Source organism: Euprymna scolopes, chromosome 36 (genome assembly GCF_053919585.1).
Source record: "Euprymna scolopes isolate OS-2025 chromosome 36, ASM5391958v1, whole genome shotgun sequence".
Lineage (NCBI taxonomy): Eukaryota > Metazoa > Mollusca > Cephalopoda > Sepiida > Sepiolidae > Euprymna > Euprymna scolopes.
This window is the reverse complement of record NC_136517.1, coordinates 61,191,217-61,214,538: the sequence shown is the minus strand read 5'-3', so window position 1 is coordinate 61,214,538 and position 23,322 is coordinate 61,191,217. Positions and strand designations below refer to the sequence as shown.

The 23,322-nt window shown below is 35.1% G+C and overlaps 1 protein-coding gene across 2 annotated transcripts in view; it reads left to right on the top strand.

Moving 5' to 3' along the window:
• LOC145260531 (copine-8-like) overlaps window positions 1-23,322 on the top strand; it is a 390,924-nt gene that overhangs the window by 204,234 nt on the left and 163,368 nt on the right. The window lies entirely within an intron of this gene.

Genomic DNA, 23,322 nt, shown 5'->3' with positions numbered 1-23,322 from the left:
AAGATAAGAAAAGATAATAAAAGATAATAAAAGATAATAAACATAATAAAAGATAAAAGATGATTACAGATAATAAAAGATAATAAAACATAATAAAACATAATAAAAGATAGTAAAAGATAATAAAAGATAATAAAAGATAATAAAACATTATAAAAGATAAAACATAATAAAAGATAATAAAACATAATAAAACATAATAAAAGATAATAAAAGGTAATAAAAGATAATAAAAGATAAGAAAAGATAATAAAATATAATAAAACATTATAAAAGATAATAAAAGATAATAAAAGATAAAAGATAATAAAAGATAATAAAACATTATAAAAGATTATAAAAGATAAGAAAAGATAATAAAACATAATAAAACATAATAAAAGATAATAAAAGATAATAAAAGATAATTGTTGTGGTGGCAACCACTTATTTGCATATGCGAATAACATAACACTATAAATGGCAAGCCTAGGTTGGCCTTACTCAAATGCCACCAGAAGTGACGCTGAAGAGCGTACATGTCCTCCCACCAAGACTCTCTGACTCGACACCGTCATTTTTACATATTGTAAATATACCTTTTCTTTAATACACTTATTATTGCGTTATCTTGTTGTTTGCGTCTTCATTGTATTTCCTTACTAATTATTGTTCAACCTTGCAACCACAACAGTTGGCGACGAGATATGAAGCGTCAAATATAACAGTTTTACGAAGAACTATTTAAAAAAAAAAAGTACAACGCAAAGGTTGACCATTTTTTTAGGGAATGCAAAGTGTTGACGAGCAAACGGATTTTACGCTAAAGAGAAGTTTCAACTCAAGTGAAAAAAAAAACCTCTAACGTGGGAAAAGCGACAATTTACGCCGTTTTCTGGGAATCCGACTTGCAAACGAATGTAAAAGTGAATTTTTGTTTGTCGCTACACGACAAATCTTACTAAAGGACCAACTTGCAAACGAAAAGCGAACTTTGTTCTGTTGCAAAAACGACAGGTCAGACCCGTATTACGAAAAGCAAGGAAGTAACCTACGGAAAAAGTTCACCAGTGGATTCTAATTACTGTTCTCCGTAAACAAAACAACAACTAAAGGACTTTTTAATTAATGTTTTGGTTGACGTCGGTACTAAAAGGAAATACCACAGCTAAAACTAAAATTCAAGGAAAGGATTTTTTTTTCTTGAAGTTGTCACTGAATAACGGATAATAAAGTAAAACGTCACGGGGAAAAAAAGGTAATCTCAATTTAAGAGGTATTTTAATTACTAAAATACTAGAGAAAAAAAAACTCAAAGAACTAAATGTACTGCATACATTTATTCAATTGTGACTCGATTAAAAAAAAAAAAAATAAACCCAAACTTTTATTTTGTGGAAAGAGTTACTTATTAGTAAGTGCCTAAAAACGGAAAGTCAATTCCATTTCGTGATTCCAGATAAACCTGTTTTATTTATTTTTTTTTTTGCAGCGTGACTCGCAAAAAGAATATATTATTGCAAGCAGCGATATTATTATTGAAAACAGGAGCTTACAGCAATTTGCTTTTTTGTTGTAACCCAAACCGGTGTATATGGTACATGGTACAATATTTTTTTTAACTACACACTAAAAGAAAAAACAAAAAAAAACATGGAAGACTTATCAAAAATGTTCATGCAATTTTTACAAGCACAGGCTGAGCGGGATGAACGCAGACAAGCTACACAAAATGAGTTTTTGCAAACACAAATACAGGCACAGGCTGACCGCGAGGAAAAGAGAGAGGACAGATTATTGAAATGGCAGCAGGAACAAGAAGAAAAGCAGAAAATGGCGCAATTAAAGCAGAAAAAACTCCAATTGGAACAGGAAGAAAGGCATAAGAAACTACAATTGGAACAGGAAGAAAGGCATAAGAAACTACAATTGGAATATGAAGAAAGACAAGAGGAACGTTTTGCGAAAACACTGGAACTACTAAAGAGTAATCGAGAAAATGTCGATAGTGTTAATTTCTCCCATACAACTATTTTTAATAGCATGGACACATTTCATTATGTGCCTGAGGAAGAGAAGAATTTTGAAGCATACTACACAAGATACGAGGATGCTTTTCAACTGAACTGTAAAAATTGGCCAAATAGTCAGAAAGTGAGTCTCTTACTCAGAAAATTGGGTACAAAAGAACACAGCAAATTCGTAGATTACATATTACCTAAAAAAAACTGCGGAATTAGAGTTCATGGAAGCTGTAAAATTACTAAAAGAATTATTTAATCCAAATATATCTCTTTTTCATAAAAGATGGCTGTGCATGAATCTAAGAAAGATGGACAACCAAGATTATTTGACATACGCATCAGTTGTCAATAAATCTGCGATAATTTTAAGCTTGCAGAACTAACGGTAGAAGATTTTAAATGTCTAATCTTCGCTCAAGGGTTAGTTTCCACGAAAAATGCAGAAATACGCAGACGAGTGTTGTCTAAGCTGGAATCTGAGCAAGATTTAACCCTCCAGAAACTAGCAGAGGACTGTGAAAGGGCCATTAAAAAAAAAAGGATTAAAAAAATATAGAAGAATCCGGAGTGGCATATGTAAGAAAAGTTAGAAAACCATACGCACCAACCAAGAACTTTACAAAGAAAAGCAATGGAACGGGATATTCCAAAGATAATAACCATAAATATAGTACAGAATATAACAAGCCTCTTCCTAGATATAACTGTAAGAGATGTGCAGAAAAGCATTGGGAATCAGATTGTCCTTATAAGAAGAAAAAATGCTACATTTGTAAGAAGGTGGGACACAAAAGCGATTGCTGCAGATATAAAGATTACACCAGAAAGAGAGTACAGCAAACAAAATCAAATACAAAATTAGACAAAGATCGGCGAAAATACGTAAAAGTGGAAATATTTAAAACATCAATAAAGTTACAACTCGACTCCGGCTCCGATGTTTCTATAATAAACCGTAATACGTGGAAAAAGTTGGGAAAACTGGCCATGATGAAAAGCAGCCCGGACGGTAACTGGTGGTGGTATAAAATTTGAAGGAGAAGTTTTCCTCCCGATAAAATTGAAAGGGATTTCGAAGAAATTAAAAATATTCGTACTAAAAAATAGTGAAAATCTGTTTGGAATAAATTTAATTGAGAAATTCGGACTATGGGATAAGCCAATCAATACATTCTGTAAAAAATTAGAATGTTCTTCTCCAACAACAGTAAATATAAAAGACGATTTAAAAGAATTATTTCCTGAGGCATTCACGACTAACTTAGGTCGCTGCAATAAATTCAAGGCCTCGTTTGAACTTAAAGAAAACGCCAGCCCAATTTTTAGAAAAAAGCGAAATGTTCCGTTCGCTGGGTTGGAAAAGATTGATAAAGAATTAAATAGATTGGAACAGACGGGAATTCTATCAAAAACAGAACACAGCGAGTGGGCAGCCCCCACCGTATACGTAAAGAAAAAGAATGACGAAGTTAGAGTGTGCGCAGACTTTCGACCGGGGTCAACTCCCTATTAAAAGATCACCATTACCCCCTACCAAGCCCAGAGTAAATATTCACGAAGTTGAATGGGGGTAATATCTTCTCCAAGATTGAGCGACGCGTATTTGCAAATACCGGTCGAGGAGAATTGCTCAAAAATACTATGTATCAATACGCATAAGGGATTATACAAATACAACCGATTGCCTTTTGGCATCAAAGTAGCGCCTGCCATCTTTCAGCAAGCGATGGACACCATGCTAAGTGGTATTGAGTGCGCATGTGCATACCTGGACGACATTGTTGTCAGGAGCAAATCCCTAGAAGAACATAAGGAACATTTGAAACAAGTATTTACTCGAATACAAGAATTCCGTTTTAAAGTAAAAGAAAGTAAATGTGACTTTTGTATGAGCGAGATTAAGTATCTTGGACACATAATAAACAAACATGGACGACGTCCAGACCCGGACAGATCTGCGGCAATAAAAAATATGCCAGCACCCGATAATGTAACAACCTTGCAGAGTTTCTTAGGACTCGCAAATTATTACCAATCTTTTATTGAAGGAATGCATAACTTGCGAGCCCCCTTAAATAATCTGCTTAAAAAGGATACACCGTGGAACTGGACGCAAGAATGTCAAACCGCTTTTGACAAAATAAAGAGCGCACTAACATCCGAATTATTCTTAACGCACTTTGACACAAACTTAAAAATAGTCGTCGCTAGTGACGCTAGCTCCTACGGCTTAGGAGCATGCATTCAACATATTATGCCGGATGGGTCTAGAAAACCAATAGCGCACGCTTCGAGAATGCTGATACCAGCCGAAAGGGCATATTCACAAATCGAAAAAGAAGCGTTGAGCATAATCTTTGCCGTGACTAAATTTCACCGATATTTATATGGTAGACAATTCATACTTGAAACCGACCATAAACCGTTAGTCACGATCTATGGATCAAAAAAAGGATTGCCGGTATACACCGCAAATAGATTGCTGCGCTGGGATACAATACTACTTAATTACGATTTCCAGCTACAACATCTAGCATCAAAAAAGATTTGCCATGCGGATGGACTGTCAAGACTTATACCGCAGAAACACAATCTGGAAGAATCAGTCATTGCAGCAATTCGGACAAATGTTGAAGTAAAAAATATGGTAGCAAACATCATTAAGGAACTACCCGTAACTTTGTCGGACATTAAAAGGGAAGCCGAGAAAGACGAATATATAAAGGACATAAAAGAGAAAATTATAACGGACACAAAGGTGCAGGAAGTTTTCTCCATATGTGACGATGTGTTACTGTACAGCGAGAGAGTGGTAATACCCAAAACATTGCAGAATAGGATGTTAAGAGATTTCCACACAGGACATCCGGGGATAAATCGAATGAAGTCGTTAATGAGAAGCTACGTGTACTGGCGTAACATGGACACTGACATAGCAACAACAATTGATAAATGTAAAAGATGCCAGTTAGCGGCAAAATCTCCACCTATAGTACACAAACCTTGGCCGAAAACCGACCAACCATGGTCGAGAATCCACATGGACTTCGCTGGTCCAGTAGGTGAAAACTATTATTTAATTGTAGTGGATAGTTTCACAAAATGGCCGGAGGTAATGCGTTGCAGGAATCCAACAACGAACAACTCAATAGGGTTCCTACACGAGTTGTTTGCAAGATTCGGTGTACCAGACACACTGGTCACTGACAACGGAACGCAGTTCACATCCGCAGAGTTTAAGGAATTTTGCGACACGTTCCGAGTGAAGCACATCACGACTCCGCTGTATCATCCAAGGTCGAACGGCCTCGCGGAAAGGTTCGTGGACACGCTAAAACGAGCGTTAAAGAAATCGATTGGAACACCAACAGAAAAAGCTTTGCAACAATTCTTGCAAGTATATAGGATTACACCACATCCTAGTACACCATCAAACATATCACCAGCTGATCTAATGTTTGCCAGAAAGGTAAAATCAGCGTTTGACAAACTATTGCCAAGGCAGGCAATTATCCGAAACACTACACACACGAGAAGAAAGAAATATAACTCGAGAGATCGAGTATATTTTAAGTGCTACAGAAATAACACATCTTACTGGGAATGTGGAGTAGTGGATAAACGCATTGGTGATTGTACATACATGATTAAAGGTCCACAGAATATACATAAAAGGCACCTAAATCAGATAAAAAAACGTCATATCCAAGATGATGATGATACAACAGTCGAAGAGGAGGACACCATAGATATCATATACGAATCTTTTAATTTGGAACCGCCTCAAAATGCACCTGAACCCCGAAGATCAGGTAGGAAAAGAAAAGTGAATGAACCATTAATGGTAAACCCAAAAAGAAAAAGATGTTGAAATCTGTGTGACTTCAAATCTTGGGAGGGGGGTGTTGTGGTGGCAACCACTTATTTGCATATGCGAATAACATAACACTATAAATAGCAAGCCTAGGTTGGCCTTGGTGTGTCTTACTCAAATGCCACCAGAAGTGACGCCGAAGAGCGTACATGTCCTCCCACCAAGACTCTCTGACTCGACACCGTCATTTGTACATATTGTAAATATACCTTTTCTTTAATACACTTATTATTGCGTTATCTTGTTGTTTGCGTCTTCATTGTATTTCCTTACTAATTATTGTTCAACCTTGCAACCACAACAATAATAAAAGATAATAAAAGATAATAAAAGACATTAAAAGATAATAAAACATAATAAATAATAATAAAAGATAATAAAAGATAATAAAAGATAAAAGGTAATAAAAGATAAAAGATAATAAAAGACAAAAGATAATAAAATATAATAAAATATAATAAAAGATAATAAAATGTAATAAAAGATAATAAAAGATAATAAAAGATAATAAAAGATAATAAAACATAATAAAATATAATAAAAGATAATAAAACATAATAAAAGATAATAAAAGGTAATAAAAGATAAAAGATAATAAAAGACAAAAGATAATAAAATATAATAAAAGATAATAAAATATAATAAAAGATAATAAAAGATAATAAAAGACAAAAGATAATAAAATATAATAAAAGATAATAAAATATAATAAAAGATAATAAAAGATAAAAGGTGATAAAAGATAATAAAAGACAAAAGATAATAAAATATAATAAAAGATAATAAAATATAATAAAAGATAATAAAAGATAATAAAATATAATAAAAGATAATAAGATGTAATAAAAGATAATAAAATATAATAAAAGATAATAAAATGTAATAAAAGATAATAAAAGGTAATAAAAGATAATAAAAGATAATAAAATATAAGAAAATATAAGAAAAGATAAAAGATAATAAAAGGTAATAAAATGGATCACATTATTTCTAAAAACAAAGCGATGGGAGATAACCGTGTACACTTGTTGACATCATAATTTTGTGACATCATCCATCAAACGAGAGAGAGAGAGAGAGAGAGAGAGAGAGAGAGAGAGAGAGAGAGAATAGGACGTACAGATCGTTTATGATGTTTTAGGTAGACGACCAATGACGCCTAGACTTTAATGATCGGGCTTGCTTGTTAGTTCACTTGAAAATAGATGACATCACTAAGGTGAATAATGTAATCAAATGATGAAGATGGTAGCGGGAGGAGGGAAATGATGTAAATAATTAAAAGAGAGAGAAAAGGAAAGGGGAAATAGAAATAAAGGATAAAGATGAAATGATTATTAAGAAATATATATTTTGTTGTTATCACTACCTAGCTCTACTCATTGGGTACTGTTTAAGTAAATACTGAAAATAGATACATTAAGTATATCTCATTATAATATTTTTTGTGGATATATATGTGTGTGTGTGTGTGTCTGTGCGTGCGTGTGCGTGTACGTGCGCGCGTGTGTGTTATAAGGTGATAAAATATTTTATGTATAGATTTTCATCATTTAATTCAACAGTGCTCAATATATGTGTAGAGCTATGTACTAACAATAAAGAATCTGATTCGTTAGCTAGTTATACTAAACATCACTTTTGATATGACCTAAAACTATATATGATGGTGAGGCCCCAGCTTGCGGGCCTTGGTGAGTGTGGAGCCACCCTTTAATTGCCATTGTTCCCAGGTCCACTCTGACCCGGAGTGGTAGTACCTGTTAGGGTCCCAACTATGGGTTAAATAGAATCCGACTTAAAAACAAATATACTCTATTAAAAAATCGTTCCTCAAAATCACTAGATTCGGCATTAAATAACCTGAAAAAGGTTGATATGCTGTAAAACAAAAACAACCAACCAACTAAACATCACTTGTATATTTCAAAAAACCCGGTAATATGAATTTCATGAATTTTAGCCTACAGATAAACCTCTGTATAGCGTAACTGCCATAAATATGATTTCATAACTTACTATATATATATATATATATATATATATATATATATATATATATATATATATATATATATATATATATATATATATATATATATATATATACTAGCATTTCGGCCCGGCGTTGCTCGGGTGTTTGGAGGTGTATGCTGAGCAAAATTAAAAAAAAAACGGTAAATTTTTTTAACTTTGACCCCTATTATGACCCCTTAACATTTATTGTTTTGGGCTCTAATCCCCGGCGTTGCCCGGGTATTTGGAGGTGTATGTTAAGCAAAAAAAAAATAAATAAAATAATAAAATAAAGCGGTCAATTTTTTAAACTTTGACCCCTATTATGACCCCTTAAAATTTATTGTTTGGGGTTCAAATCAAGTTATTAAGCTAGATCCATGTCGAAAAAACCTATATCTAAAATTCCAATTGCTTATTACCAAAATTGTCGGAGGAGTTCTCAAAGGTCAAATCGTTGAACTTTGACCCCTTAATGGCTAAATTCCTGGCCGAAAACGGATTACAAAGATTTTCCCAATCTCAGTACCCTTTATATCAAATTTCGAGTCTGTTGACTGAGTATTGACAGAGTTATTGTGTAGGGAAATGTTCACACACACACACACACACACACACACACTTTGATAGATATATAGATAGACTAGCATGGGTGCCCGGCGTTGCCCGGGTATTTGGAGATGTATGTTGAGCAAAAAAAAAAGAAAAAAAACGTGGTCAATTTTTTTTTAACTTTTACCCCTATTACGGCCTCTTAAAATTTGTTGTTTTGGGCTCAAGTCAGGTTATTTAGTTAGATCCATGTCCACTGAACGTATATCTAAAATTTCAAGTGTTTAGACCCAAAATTGTCGAAGGAGTTTGGTAGAGTTCTCAAAGGTCAAATCATTGAACTTTGACCCCTTAATCGCCCAATTTCTGGCCAAAAACCAGTCACGTAGATTTTCCCACATCTCAGTACCCTGTATATCAAATTTCGAATCTGTAGACTTAAAATTGACAGAGTTATTGCGTAGTGAAATGTACACAAACAGACAGACAGACATTTTCACTTATATATATGTTCTTTTGCTTCGGTAATAATTAAAACAAAAAAAAAGCAAGATATATTCTCCGTCACTTAAAAAAAGTGAAATTTAAAATTTTATTTTTGAAACACATAATCGAACGTGGCGATTATATATATATATATATATATATATATATATATATATATATATATATATATATATATATATATATATATATATAATCGCCACGTTCGATTATGTGTTTCAAAAATAAAATTTTAAATTTCACTTTTTTTAAGTGACGGAGAATATATCTTGCTTTTTTTTTGTTTTAATTATTACCGAAGCAAAAGAACAGAGAGAGAGGGAGGGAGGAAGAGAGAGAGAGAGAGAGAGAGAGATCGAAGAGAGAGAAAGAGAGAGTGTATGGAAAAGCGATGATAGGAGATATCAACACTCCTCCACCCCTTAAGGATGAGTCAACGATTTGACATGGTCAGTGCACCATGCACCACCCGACCCCTTTTGGTTCCGGGTGCTTAGCGCCAAAAATGAACAAAGGAAAAAAAGGAAACGCAAGCAAAATACAGATGAAGAGAGAGAGAGAGAGAGAGAGAGAGAGAGAGAGAGAGAGAGGGGGGGATGGAGAAAACAAAAAAAACATATTTCTGATAGAGACTCCTCGGCAAACCGCCATGGCTAACGGGTAGCGAAGAAATCCCATCTGAACAGTGAAAAAGAAAACGAGGTGACCTTATTTCAAGAGTATGAAAAACTGAACGAAACGATGGAGATTAACGAAATAACCAAAAGAAACACACAACTTGCAAAAATGTCAGTGTTCGACTGTTCGACTGGTCTCTATATGAGATCGTGTTGTTGAGAAAACTGCTTTCATCAAGCGAGATTTGATTGATGAATTCGAAAGGCGAAATCCGTCGAAGGAGATAATAGCGACAATGTGCCCAGAACACGCTTGTAAACACGATGGAACAAGGCGAACAAATATGCATATGAAACTGGATAAATTGACTACAGAGATACCACAATTGGTATGAATGTTATGAACAATTGAATCCGCAAAAAGAGCTGACTGAAATGAACAGAAATGCTGTGCATACAAATGGGTAAAAAACCTCACAAAGGACAAGGAATTATCTGCCCCTTGCTTTCTCTCAGTCTGTCTCGGTGAGTTGATATTTTGCTTTTGTTATGTTTGTGTTTTGAAATTTTCATTTATTGACATACTAGCCTGGGTGCCGGCGTTGCCCAGGTGTTTGGAGGTATGTGTTGAGCCAAAAAAAAAAAAAATACAAAAAAAATAAAATGTGGTAGTAGACAGGCAGGCAGGTAGGCACACTCGAACCCGAACCGCCACGAACATGAAAAAAAAAAAAAAAAACGTGACGTCTTTGCTGTTGTATCTATCGCCAAACCGGAAGTGACGAAAGTTTAAATTAAGGCTAGTCAATCGAAAAGAAGGAATGACTTTCAAAAATATCAGCAAAAAAAGCGACCCATCCCTGTAGAACAGGGCCCAGTTGAGGGTGAAGAAATTAATGTTTGTAGCCAATTTTTCGATATTTGTCGTCCGAAGGGTCGAGCTTTAAAACGATACCGATCTTGTGAAAATCCGTCGCCTCTGTCAAAGCTTTCAGGCATACATGATGACAGCAAACTCGTTCTCGAGTATTACCATTACTTAATACATCTCTGGCTCAAGGGAGGCAGACATGAGCGCCACCCACAGCACGTCCCAGACGGTCACTTCTATGAACCTTCTACATCTTGCACATCTGCTGATGACCGGGTCCAGGTTGTGGTGCCCTGAACACCTGCCGGACCAGAACTTGGATGTTCCAGAGCCTTTATTTCCATTGACACCCATATCCACATCAGTCCTCATTGAATGTCTGCTGGCCGTTTTAAGCTACAGCCAGCCTTTTTGTTATCGAGATAAACACTGATGGTAAAATGAGTATTCCATTACATATCAAGTAATGCACGTGCTTGAAGCTATTTTATAGTAAGGAAAGACTTTGCACCGAGACAATCTTACTCTCTGAACAACTGCCACATTGAACCAAAAAGAAGAGACAGGTCAACATCATTGGATGCAGCAGTTGCTGCAGGTTTTATATCAGAGTTTTCCTTCTCCTAGGGAGGTTGCCTTCACCACGGCTTACGGATCCCTCTCCACCCATCATGCCATTTGATCCATGACTGGGACTTAGGTTGCTGGCCACCAGAGCATATTCCACACGCCGGTGGGTCATGTATGCCGCAGCTTACAGGGTCTAAGCTCCTCTGGAGGTTTCTGTCAGGGTTACCTCACCCTTAGCCTTTGGTTAAAAGAACCTTTGCCCACAAGGCAATGGCAGTCCAGTTATACGCCACAGGATACTCACTGTTCATCAGAGCCCTGTCTGCGTGGTGGTGGCCACGACGTGCACGTGGGGTTGATTTGTCTGGGAGAAGCACAGTATGACGCTAAGACATCTGTGTACTTTTAATACACGTCAACACCAGATCTTGACCACCGTACATACATACATACATACATGCATGCATGCATGCATGCAGCATACATACATACATACATACATACATACATACATACATACATGCATGCATACAGCATACATACATACATACATACATTTAAACAGACAGGTGAGATTTATATTATAGATTTTCCATAGATATTAGCATAAGACACCTCCATCCTCACGATTTGTTTTTTCCTTTGTTTAATCTCACCTTCCCCCCTCATAGTCTGTTTTTTTTTTTGTTTGTAATAAAATTAATTTAAACTTTAACACTTATGTTTATGTTGTGTTACTTTCATAAGTTGTTCGTTCGTTTGTTCTATATTTTCTGGGTTTTGAAAGAAACTCCTCCATCCCCTCTTGTTCGGCAAAATATATCGAACCCAGAAGACTTTTTTAAATTTTTTGTTGTTGTTGTTGTTTTTGTTACGTGAGCGCCTTACGTAGTCTCAACGTGAACCATGATCGTAACAATATATATACCCTATCGCTGAACCCCGGATAATATCAATAAAAGAAATATATAGTACAAGAAGATGATCTCACTCTATGGCCGCAAGTTCAGTACTTTTATGAACAAACCCTATACCATCCTCTCACATGGCTAACATGTACAATCAGATGAACGCTCTATCACCAAATACTTCAGAACGTTTTTCCCTCCCCGCATATGCATATTGATATGTATACATCAAATTAAAGACTGATCTATTCGATTGCTAACCTATCTCTCTTGACGCCCTGGGATGACTACATCGAGACCCATCCTTTAACATGACCCAAATCTCTTCCCGCACTTATTGGCATGTTTTCAACTTTCTATACTTTTCCTTTATTGCATATGAGTACCCATCTTCTCCATTAATTTAAATCTATTTTTTCTCTCATCATTCTCCTCGTTCATTCCGTTGACCCCCCCCCTCATCATACCCGCACCTCTCTCTTATATAGCGTTATCCTTTCTCATCTTATTATAAGTCTATTTTTAGCACTAGTTTAATTTTATTCCTTATCTATTCTTTATATTCTGAGGACCTTATCATCACTTTCTTTATTATCATTATTTTATTATTGTTGTTATAGTTATTACTATTATTATTACTAATCCTTACACTTATTGATAATATTATTATTGTTATTATAACTATTACTATTATTATTATTACTACTATGATTGTCGTACTTTTTCTCATCAGTTTTTTTTCCTTTGCATTTTTCTATACTTTTATCCTAACCTTAACCCTAACCTTAACCCTATCGATACTTTTTTTGCCTTTACTAGAATATATCCCGTCTGTACCAAACCCGCCTTATTATCCCGTTCATACATAGCAGCATCTTAACACTAGTCAGTAACACTTTTCATTTTTCGTCTACAAATTCTATTTTTTAGTTCACCTTATTTTTTATGCATCCTCTCTTTCTATTTTTTTAGTATTATTCTCCCACACATTTTTTTCTTTTTAACATTTATTCTTTATTTTACTCGTATAGAGCGGCACATGTCACTCTCATTGAACCCTAATTGATTAATTAATTAATTAATTAGTTAATGAAATCTCATAACATATAGTAACTACTCCCTAAATCGTACCCCATCTTCTATCACCCAATACTACTAAAGCTCCTTTCTAACATATTTAAAGTGCCATAATTATTTAATCTAGACAACCCTCTCTCTCCCTCTAATATATTCAACCTATACAAAATCCCCTAATATACCTATACGTTGCATCCTTAGCTTGTCACCTTGCACTTCCCTTCCTCTTCTGATGAGAAGCATTAGGCTTTGAAATGCCTGGCATAAAGAGCTTTCATAATCCCTACATACTATATTGAATTCCTTTGTTTTGAATCGATCAATGAATTTATATACACCAGTATAGATTTCTCTGTTATCAATATATTTACCCTTTTGTATCTAAGATCCATAGAAGTAGATTGTTCTCGTTCCATCAGTCATGATCGTAAGTAAGTCTTAATTGCATTCTTAGTATCACTGGCACTGGAGATTGAACCTTCAATCTCCAGAAGATTGTCACTTAGAACTGATTATTACTTAACATTATATCAGTTATGCTATAATTTTGTACGGATTCCCAAGTTTGACACCTGAAGAAGGTCGGAGGTTACAGCGGCTGAAACGTTGAGGGAATAACGTACAAGATAAAAGCAGTCGTCCGAATAATCCAAATAATACGAATTTTTTATTATAATGTTTTAATTATTGATCAAACAGGTTTCGATATTAACTGATTAATATAAACGATGAGTAGAGATGAAGAGGAAAAGATTGCTGCGTAGATATCCATCTTTTCTGGTATTGTGGGATACGAAGAACAACGGTTTACCATAGTTTGGTTACAAACTTCTTCTACAGTATGAATCCATTTTATTCAAACCGTTTCATCAGCACACGAGAATGGTCGAGAAAGAATTATGAAAACAAAATAGGTTGAGTTCGTTGACATTTATGTAATGCACAAAAAAGGTTGAGTCTCATTTCATCTCTAGTCCAAATCATGACTAGACGTTTAAACGTGGGGTGTGAAGAAAAACGGGTTACCATAGTTTTGATTAAAAGGAGAAAAAAAATTCTACGATTCAAATCAATTTTATTCATACAATTTATCAACGCAACAGACATGACCGGGGAAAAGTTATGTAGACAAGGATATAAAATTGTCTACATAGTCTGTAGATATGCTTGTACTAGAAAAATGAGTTTGGGTCTTTCATCAAATCGTGGGTGAGGTTGAGAGAGAAACATCTTATCACCTTGACGTTTAAACATGGACTCTACAGAAAGTATGGGAGAAAGGTTTAGCAGATGTGTCTCCCACTGGCCAGACAACGTATTGATCACTTCACGAGTGAGAATAATTTAGCACAAAAGAAAATAGCTCTGCTACAGATTCTTTCTAGGTGACTTTTTCTAAATGATTCAGCAAACAGGTGCGCTCTCTTTGGGGAAAACCTTCTTTCCTTGCAGGGAATGTTTGCAGCGGTTTCAAAATCCAGTTGACAGGCAGCAATTAAGATTTGGTGAAATTCTCTGAGGTTGACAAACCCTTTGATTTTCATGTATCATGTTTGGATATTCGCTTCAAGCTGAAAGCTTTGTCTAAAAGTTAGCTATGGATGAAGACGAATGCATCTTTAAAGCTCTGTGAACTTTTGTGGCTTAACACAAGGAATTAGTTTGCCATAAAGACTAGAAATATGACGTCACTTCAAATGTTGCCCCAGAAACGCAACGCCATTGCTTGCTAGTTTTCACCTAACATTAATAAAACCAGGATCCAATCTTGATTTGATGTAATGGAGATGACATTCAACTACATCCGGTTGTGAGGCCTCTAATTTGGAAACTTTAGGGAGTGTGAGGACAGTCTTCTATTATTCACTCTAAGGTTTACTCTGATCAAAATAGTCGTACCTTTGAGGATTGGTTTACATAGAATATGTCCTGAATATGAAATAAGTGGTGAGGCCGTAAATTTGGAAACTTAGTTGAAATAAAGTGTTGAAAAGAATCTGAAAAATAAAAATCTAAGTCATCGCTCTTAGTTTGTCAGTCTAAAATAAAAAAGGGTCCGATTAGATCTTGACAGGTAACATTACTAAGTGGGTTAAGGGTCGCTATAAGCGTTAGTAAAGCTTTTGAGCCAGAAGACATAAACAATGCGTAATGACGTACTCCTCTATAACATGTAATCCCTTTTATTCATGGTCCAACCGTGGAATGTTAGTTATAAACAAGAACAACTGGTAAGTTATCGTGTGTGTGTGTGAAGATATGAAGGAATGTGTCCTTTCAAAGATTTGACATCTTGATGTTGGAAGTTTGGAGAGCAGACTTTAGATTTGATTCGGTATTCTAGATCTAAAGAGGTTCAATAATTAGGATTGTTATGTCGGTGAAGGTTTTGATTGGTTCACACTTGAGCCAATTTATCGCTGTAATAAAACTCTTCTGCCAAAGTAAAATACATTTATCCACATAGCAAATAGAGTTAATTACTGCTACATCATCAATCAATGTTAGAGTAAAACCAGGAGCACTGACAACTAGAGAGTACATTGGAGATCATTTCAAGTCAAACGTAAGATCATACATAATGCATAACTTAAACGCTGGCAACAACTTCATTTGATTTTAATCCTCAAATCTCTCTAAGTCACTTTCTACTTGTTATATGGTCTTCTAAGAGGTCAGTTATGTGGAAAATTATTTGGGGTGTGGATTTATGGAAGAACGTATCCTTTCAAAGCTTTGATATCTTGGCCAAAAGAAGTCGTGGGGCATGTTGATGCAGTGTTTATGACTAGGGTTAGGGTTAGGGTTAGGGTGCGTTGATTTAAATCAGATTCTGTTATTTGGTCTTCGCAGTTCATTAACTTAGATCACTCCACCAATCGTTTTAATTAGCTCTCATTTTAGCCAAGTTAAAACTATAACATTCCACTAAATGAAAAGACATTGGAAAAGAAGATGAATATCTCTTGTAAAACACGAAACATTTAACTTTAGTAAAAAGAATACTAGAGAAACCTATTCACCTTAATGAAGCTGTAGTCTTAAAACGAACTTTTTTCCTAACTAGGCATTCACAAGAATGGACGTCTCAAGAATTTATGGAGCATAGTGTGTCTAGAGGAAGTTTGAGATACATAGTAATATCAATTGTTATTGCAATTCATAATGTTTAAATAAAGGATAAATAAACAATGGAACCGTCAATATTGTACTGTTTTTGCTATTGTTACAATGTTCGTGACTGATAAGTTTTCTAGCTCGATAGAGGGAACCAATCTTCTTTGCAGCAGACTTGGTAGTATTTTCTAAATCCTTATTACACAGATCGAATGGAATCATCTCGAGAATATTCTCTAATCTTGCTTATGTGAATATCTTTTGTAACATAATGTTATATAATCTATCATAATCCAGCCGGAGATTTACTGTCGAATCTGAGTGCTTTCAAAGCATCGGTCTCATAGGACATTTGAAACATATAACAATGATGAAACACAACGACTTGAGTGTTGAATCGATTCTATAGTTTTCATATATCTTTCTACCTAATTCCTTCGAATATCGTAGCTTGAACATCAAGAACATAATGTATTCTTTTGAATATCGTAGCTTGAACATCAAGAACATAATGTATTCTAAGTGGAAATCTTTTTCTTGAGACAGAAGATTTAAGAAAAGTTTCTTTACTTGAAACTTTTAAATTTTGCAAGAAAATAATTGTTTTTATATTATCTCCAACATAATATAAAATGGTGAGCTTTAACTCAAGAATTTTTTTTCGGAATTTTCGAATTATTCGGACTACTGTTCTCATCCTGTTTATTATTTTCACAGCGTTTCGGCTAATGTTACCTCCGACCTTCTGCGGGTGTATCTTTTTGAAGTTGAGAATTTTTTATCTTGAATTGGTACTTGTACAGTTTAATCAAGACATTCAAAAATGAAAATATCGAAAAAAGTTTAAACTGTACGTATCCGTTATGGAATGAAGTTCTCCGAAAAAAAAATTCACTTAATTTCATCAAGTAGTTCTTTTTTTACAGCGAAAAAATAATTTGTTATGATACTTTTGTGGAGGAATCACCCTCCAAATGGACTGTTCTATCCATTATATAAACCATAGACCTTTTGATCCCAGGTGTGGATTAAACACCAGAGCGACCCTCGCCTGCTCTGTGACGTTTACTACTCTTTTCGGTTGTAACCTTTTTACGTTGTTGTTCCAGTAATCCATTGTTTAAACTCTATTCCGTTGTTCTGTTTTCTTTGTGGCTTATTGCAAGCCATAACCATAATAGATATATTGCAAGCCGTAACACTGCCGACACTTACTGCTGTTACGCTGTACTTGTGGTTTTCGCTGCTAAAATCGGTCATTATTTTTTTCTCTGGAGAAAAATATACACTTTATTTTTTTTTCTTTAGACAATGAACTTTTTATATATTTATGTTTTTTTCTCTTCGTTTTATTGTCTGGAGGTAGAAATAAGAAAGAGTAAAACGGTTTTGTAAAATTCAGCAAACGTTTTGAAATTGCTAATGCTGACAAAGCAAAGTGGACGAATTGAAAGTAGCGTTGGAACATTTGAGCAAGTTGCATATCGATGCCGCAAAGCGTCAGTCACAGTCCGAAAAACACTGGACTGAACGTCAAATACGATTCGAGGAACAGCAAAAGGAATTGCAAAAACAGTTAGCGGAATGTCAAATATGAACTGAGGAACAGCAAAAGGAAGTTCAAAAACAGTTAGCCGAACGTCAATTACGAACAAATTGTTAAGAATAATGTGAATGCGGAAAGCAATTCAGCATTTTCTCAGAATACAATATGGACCGCGTTAGACAATTTTAAATACAAGGAAGAGGAAACATCATTTGCAGCGTATTTTCGGCGTTATGAAGATTTTTTTTAATATTGACTTCAACAACTGGTCTGATCAAAAGAAAACCAGACTTCTACTACGAAAATTGGAAACGGCTGAGCACGATAAATTCGTGGATTACATCTTGCCTTGGAAAACAGTAGATTTATCATTCAATGAGACGGTAAATTTGTTAACAGAACTTTTCTCGCAGAAAACGTCTCTTTTCCATACGCGTTGGAGATGTTTGAATGTGATAAAAGACGATAATGACAATTTTGCCACCTACGCAGCTGTAGTGAACAAACACTATGATGACTTTAAGTTGTCTGAACTAACAGCAGACAATTTTAAATGTCTTGTGTTTGCGCAAGGGTTAACCTTGGGAAAAGATGCGGAAATCAGGCGCAGAGTCCTTACAAAATTAGAAAATGAACCGAACTTAATACTTCAAAAATTGACTGAGGATTGTCAAAAAGTAGAAATTATAAAAAAAAGATGCAAGAAATATCGAAGCAGGTATCGCGAATATAAAAAAAGTAACTAAGAAAAAACCGTCGAAATGGCACACAGACACTAACCATCGAAACTCAGAAAAACTAAAAGCACCGAGCGCTTCTTTCAGATGTGGTGGAATACATTGGCTAAGGGATTGCCCATTTTTAACAAAAAGATGCCATTTATGCAATAAGATCGGTCATAAAAGTTCGCACTGTAGGAAAACTCAGAATAGAAGCCGTGTACGTCAAACCAGAACTAAGGACGTCATAGATGAAAATCTACGCAAATATGTAACGGTTAACATTTTCGTCAAGGCTATTAAATTCCAATTAGACAGTGGATCGGATCTCTCAATTATAAATCTCAAAACGTGGAAAAAATTACGAAAGCCGACTATGTTAAAAACTATCAGAACGGTGACGGCCGTTAATGGTAAAAAAATTCATTTTGAAAGTGAATTAATTACAAACGTCACTTTACGGGGTAAAACAAAAAAAAAACCTAAGATTGTATATACTAAAAGATAGTGAGAACCTGTTTGGTTCTGACAGCATGGAGGAGTTTCGTCTCTGGGATCTTCCTATATCCACATTCTGCAAGAAAATAGATACCCGCTCAGCAAAAACGGAGAAACTTATAACTTGTTTTAAAAAAGAATTCACAAATGTATTTACTCCTGGCCTGGGGAGATGTACAAAAATGGCCGCAGATTTTAAGTTGAAACCTGCCACACAACCGATGTTTAAAAAGAAACCTAATGTCCCATTCGCTTCCCTGAACGAAATAAATCAGGAACTAGACAGATTAGAAAGCATCAGTATACTGACTAAAATTGAATATAGTGAGTGGGCTGCTCCTGCAGTTTATGTAAAGAAAAGGTCTGGAGAAATTCGTGTTTGCGCAGACTTTGCAACCGGACTCAACGGGTCCTTAGAAGATTTTCACTATCCATTACCTAGTCAAGAAGAAGTGTTTACGAAATTAAATGGCGGCAAGTTTTTTTCTAAGATCGACCTAAGCGACGCTTACCTACAGATTCTGGTAAACGACAAAAGCGCTAACCTCCTCTGTATTAACACTCATTGGGGTTTGTACAGATACGAAAGACTCAAGGTGTCAAAGTAGCAAAGTATTAATTATCATGTTACTCTTAGTATTTAACTTGTATAAGTCTGTCACTTATAACTACTAATCAGCACCTTTATCCATTCCTCCAGGTATGGGTAAAAGCAATGGATCCATATTCAATGAAATATTTATAATATGGATTTAATATTTGTATTATCCGGATTATTATTGCCATCTTGGTTGTTATATTCACAATGTTTTGGTCGATGTAACCCCCAACCTTCTTCAGGTGCATTTTTCACACTTGGGATTTTTTAAATTTTAAGAAAATTTAACAACCTATAAAATTCGGGTGCATACAGTAAACAGGCGAGAGAGTTCAAACGAGCAAAATCCTGAACGTTGCATAAATACTAGTTGACTGTTTTTTAGTTTATATTTCCCAGACAGTGATCAACTTTAATATTTCTTAAAGAGGTTTTAATAATTACAAATACTAATTATTTTTATAAGTGGAACAGGACGCCCCATGTAATTCCTCTTGTTCAACCCTGCTTAGAATACACCCACTCGCCCTTTCGCCTTAAATCATCACCACAATACCCCTCCCAAAATTATACACCACTTCATAGTGCTGTTGTCGTCTCGGTTGCATCTGTCAATAAAATACCCCTGCATAGATAATAGACATCTTACATACCGATAAATAGAATTACCACCCATCCACACTATACCTCCACTTAAGCCTTAAAACATATACTACACACATTTAAGACTATGATAAAGACCTATACACCTTTCTACATTACACTCTATATAATACGCTCCTCCTTTATTTAGAATTCGATAAAACTCCCCCAACATCATCTATAATTTTAATTGATCTATTTCATTCCTAATGAACCCCATGCTAGACGCCGCATCCCCACTATGTTACCTAGCATCTTCTCTACTCTTCTGATGAGAAGCATAAAGAGTCCCTTCTATCCCCCAACTAATTGTCTGTATTCCCTTATTGAATAAATGAACCAATCTATATCCACCAATATATAGTTTTTATGAATTCATTTCCCATTCCTATTGTTCTCCTATATAAGCTCTAATGATACTTGTTGAGCTTTATATTGTCCAGATAAGTCTCCTCCTATAGAATTGAGCTCAGTCTTTTCTTCTAACACACTAAGCTATATATATATATATATATATATATATATATATATATATATATATATATATATATATATACAGTTAAAGCCGAAATTATTGGCACCTTTTCAATTTTTACGTTTTTTGGGAGGAAAAAAAACATTTTTTCACAAATTATTTTTATTAAAGTGTTGATGAACATTTATATCGACCATCTACAGATCTCCTGAAACACTTTTAGTTTATTATAAAATATCCAAAATAAATATTATTAATGATAACAAAAAAGACAAATTCAAATTTATTGGCACCCTTTATCAATAGCCACTTGCAAAGCCTTTGTTTTTAATAACAACTTCCAGACGTTTTCTATATGACATTACTAAATTCTTACACTCATAAACAAGAAAAATTAAGCCATTCTTTCTTGGCGACATCTTCTAATTCCCTCAGGTTCCTTGGTTTCCTTCTTTTCACGTTCGCCTTCACCACAGCCCACAAGTTTTCCATTGGATTCAAGTCCGGACTTTGATTTGGCCACTTCAGGACGTTTATTTCATTATCCAAAAGCCATTTCTTCACAGATTTCGCCGTATGTTTTGAATCATCGTCCTGGTGGAAGACCCAGTTGGTTCCAAGACAAAAGGCTTCTGCAGAAGGTTTCAGATTTTCAGTCAATATTTTAATGTATTTATCTTGCCTCATGATGCCATCCACAGTGACAAGTTTTCCAGTGCCATTGGCCGAAAAGCAACCCCAAACCATACGGTTTCCTCCACCATACTTCACCATAGGGACTATTCTTTGGTTGAAGGCTTCTCCTTTCTTCCGCCACACAAATGACACATCTCTGCTGCCAAAAAGTTCAATTTTAGTCTCTACTGACCATAAAACTGAACCCCAAAAGGTTGAATCTTTGTCAATAAACTCCCATGCAAACTCTAAGCGGGCTTTAACATGTTTCTTCGAGAGGATAGGAGTCTTCCTTGACCAGTACCCTTGAATCCCGTGTGACTTCAGTGCCCTCCTCAATGTCGAAACAGAAATTTCAATACCTTGATCGCTCAATTGTTGGACTACTTTTCAGGTCCTTTTCCACTTCTCGAATGACTTGTCGTACAGTTCTTGGAGAAAGTTTCTTTTTATGGCCTGGACCCGTCAAGTTTTGAATCGTATTGAAAACACCATACTTCTTGATAATGTTTCTCACTGTTGACACAAGAACTTCAAAACGTTTAGAAATGGATTTGTATTCACTACCTTTCATGTGTGCATCCACTATTTTCTGTCTAATATCGAAATTGTGTTCCTTATTTTTAGCCATCTTTGCAGTCTGGTGTTATTGATAAAGTGAAGGATTGACTAATGCACGTTATTTATAGAAGGCTTTGGAACGTTCTAGAAGATTATGCAATACCCAAATCATAATAAACAAGTATTATTTTGCATAAAATATCGTGAATTCTATGATAAAAATCATTGGTGCCAATAAATTTGAATTCGTCTGTTTTTTGTTATCATTAATAATATTTATTTTGAACATTTTATAATAAACTAAAAGTGTTTCAGGATATCTGTAGAGGGTCGATTTAAATGTTCATAAAAATAATTAGTGAAAAAATGTTTTTTTCTCCAAAAAACACAAAAATCGAAAGGGTGCCAATAATTTCGGCTTTAACTGTATATATCTTTTTGCATTCATTAGAGAGACATTTTTTTGTCTCTCCCCCCCCCCCCGTACAGGGACACATTTTTCACTTTTTTTTTTTTCAATACTCTTTTTTCTCATGTTATTAAGGGTTGTTCTGTGTGGATGTAGGAAGGGTACACTTTTTTTTTTTATTAATTCTGAATCGATCTTTTGTATGTAACTTTTTTTTCTTCGTAAGTCCAACAGATTTTTTTCCAGGTTTTGAAGGTTCTGAGTGAATTTTTTTTGTGTTTGCGCTTGTGCGTGCGTGCATACTGATCTGCCATTTTTTACTTTTAAATTTCTTTTAATCCGTGGTCGTCTTTGTTCCTATGTGAGGAACAATCCTGGATTAACAGCAACCATTTATAACACGATCATCCGGTCACTGGCGTGTGACCAACTCACATGTTAAACTAAATGTCTTAGAAACGGTCCCATGATGATGTGAAGATGGGCCAGTGGTTAGGGTGTGAGTATCTAGAGGAAAATCATACCTGAGATGTTGGATGTGGATGTGTGGCTGCTTCATCCTTTCAAGATGACATCTTCACTCTGGTGGCATTCCAGCTGGAACCTTCTTCGTCTTCAGGCCTGCTTTGTTCTTTATTGCAGACATTTAAGGCAGACACCAAAACACACAACTCAGGTTGCAATTTATATGAGAAATATAATGAACTATGTATTTTTTTACAAGAAAATATTACAATATTTTACAAAAAACAATTTACAAATGATACCTACCTTCCACAATTAAAACTAGATAACCTTTACTGGTGCTGAGAGAAAGCGGATGCCCTCCCCCTCTCGTTTACAGAAAGGGAAAATAACACGTGCTCACCCCATGCTTTCCGGATGAAAAAGAGATCGAGAAAAAAAGGGAATTGTGGAATTGCATTCTAGTTGCTTATTTCTTTGTATCCCTCCACCCACAGCCAAATCACCTCTTGGCCTTGGCCATCACAACCGGGGCACTAAAATATAGTGCCACATGTGTACACAATGTGATGGTGTATGAAAGTGAAACCTGGCCAGAGTTGAAGACATGCGTTGCATGAAGAAA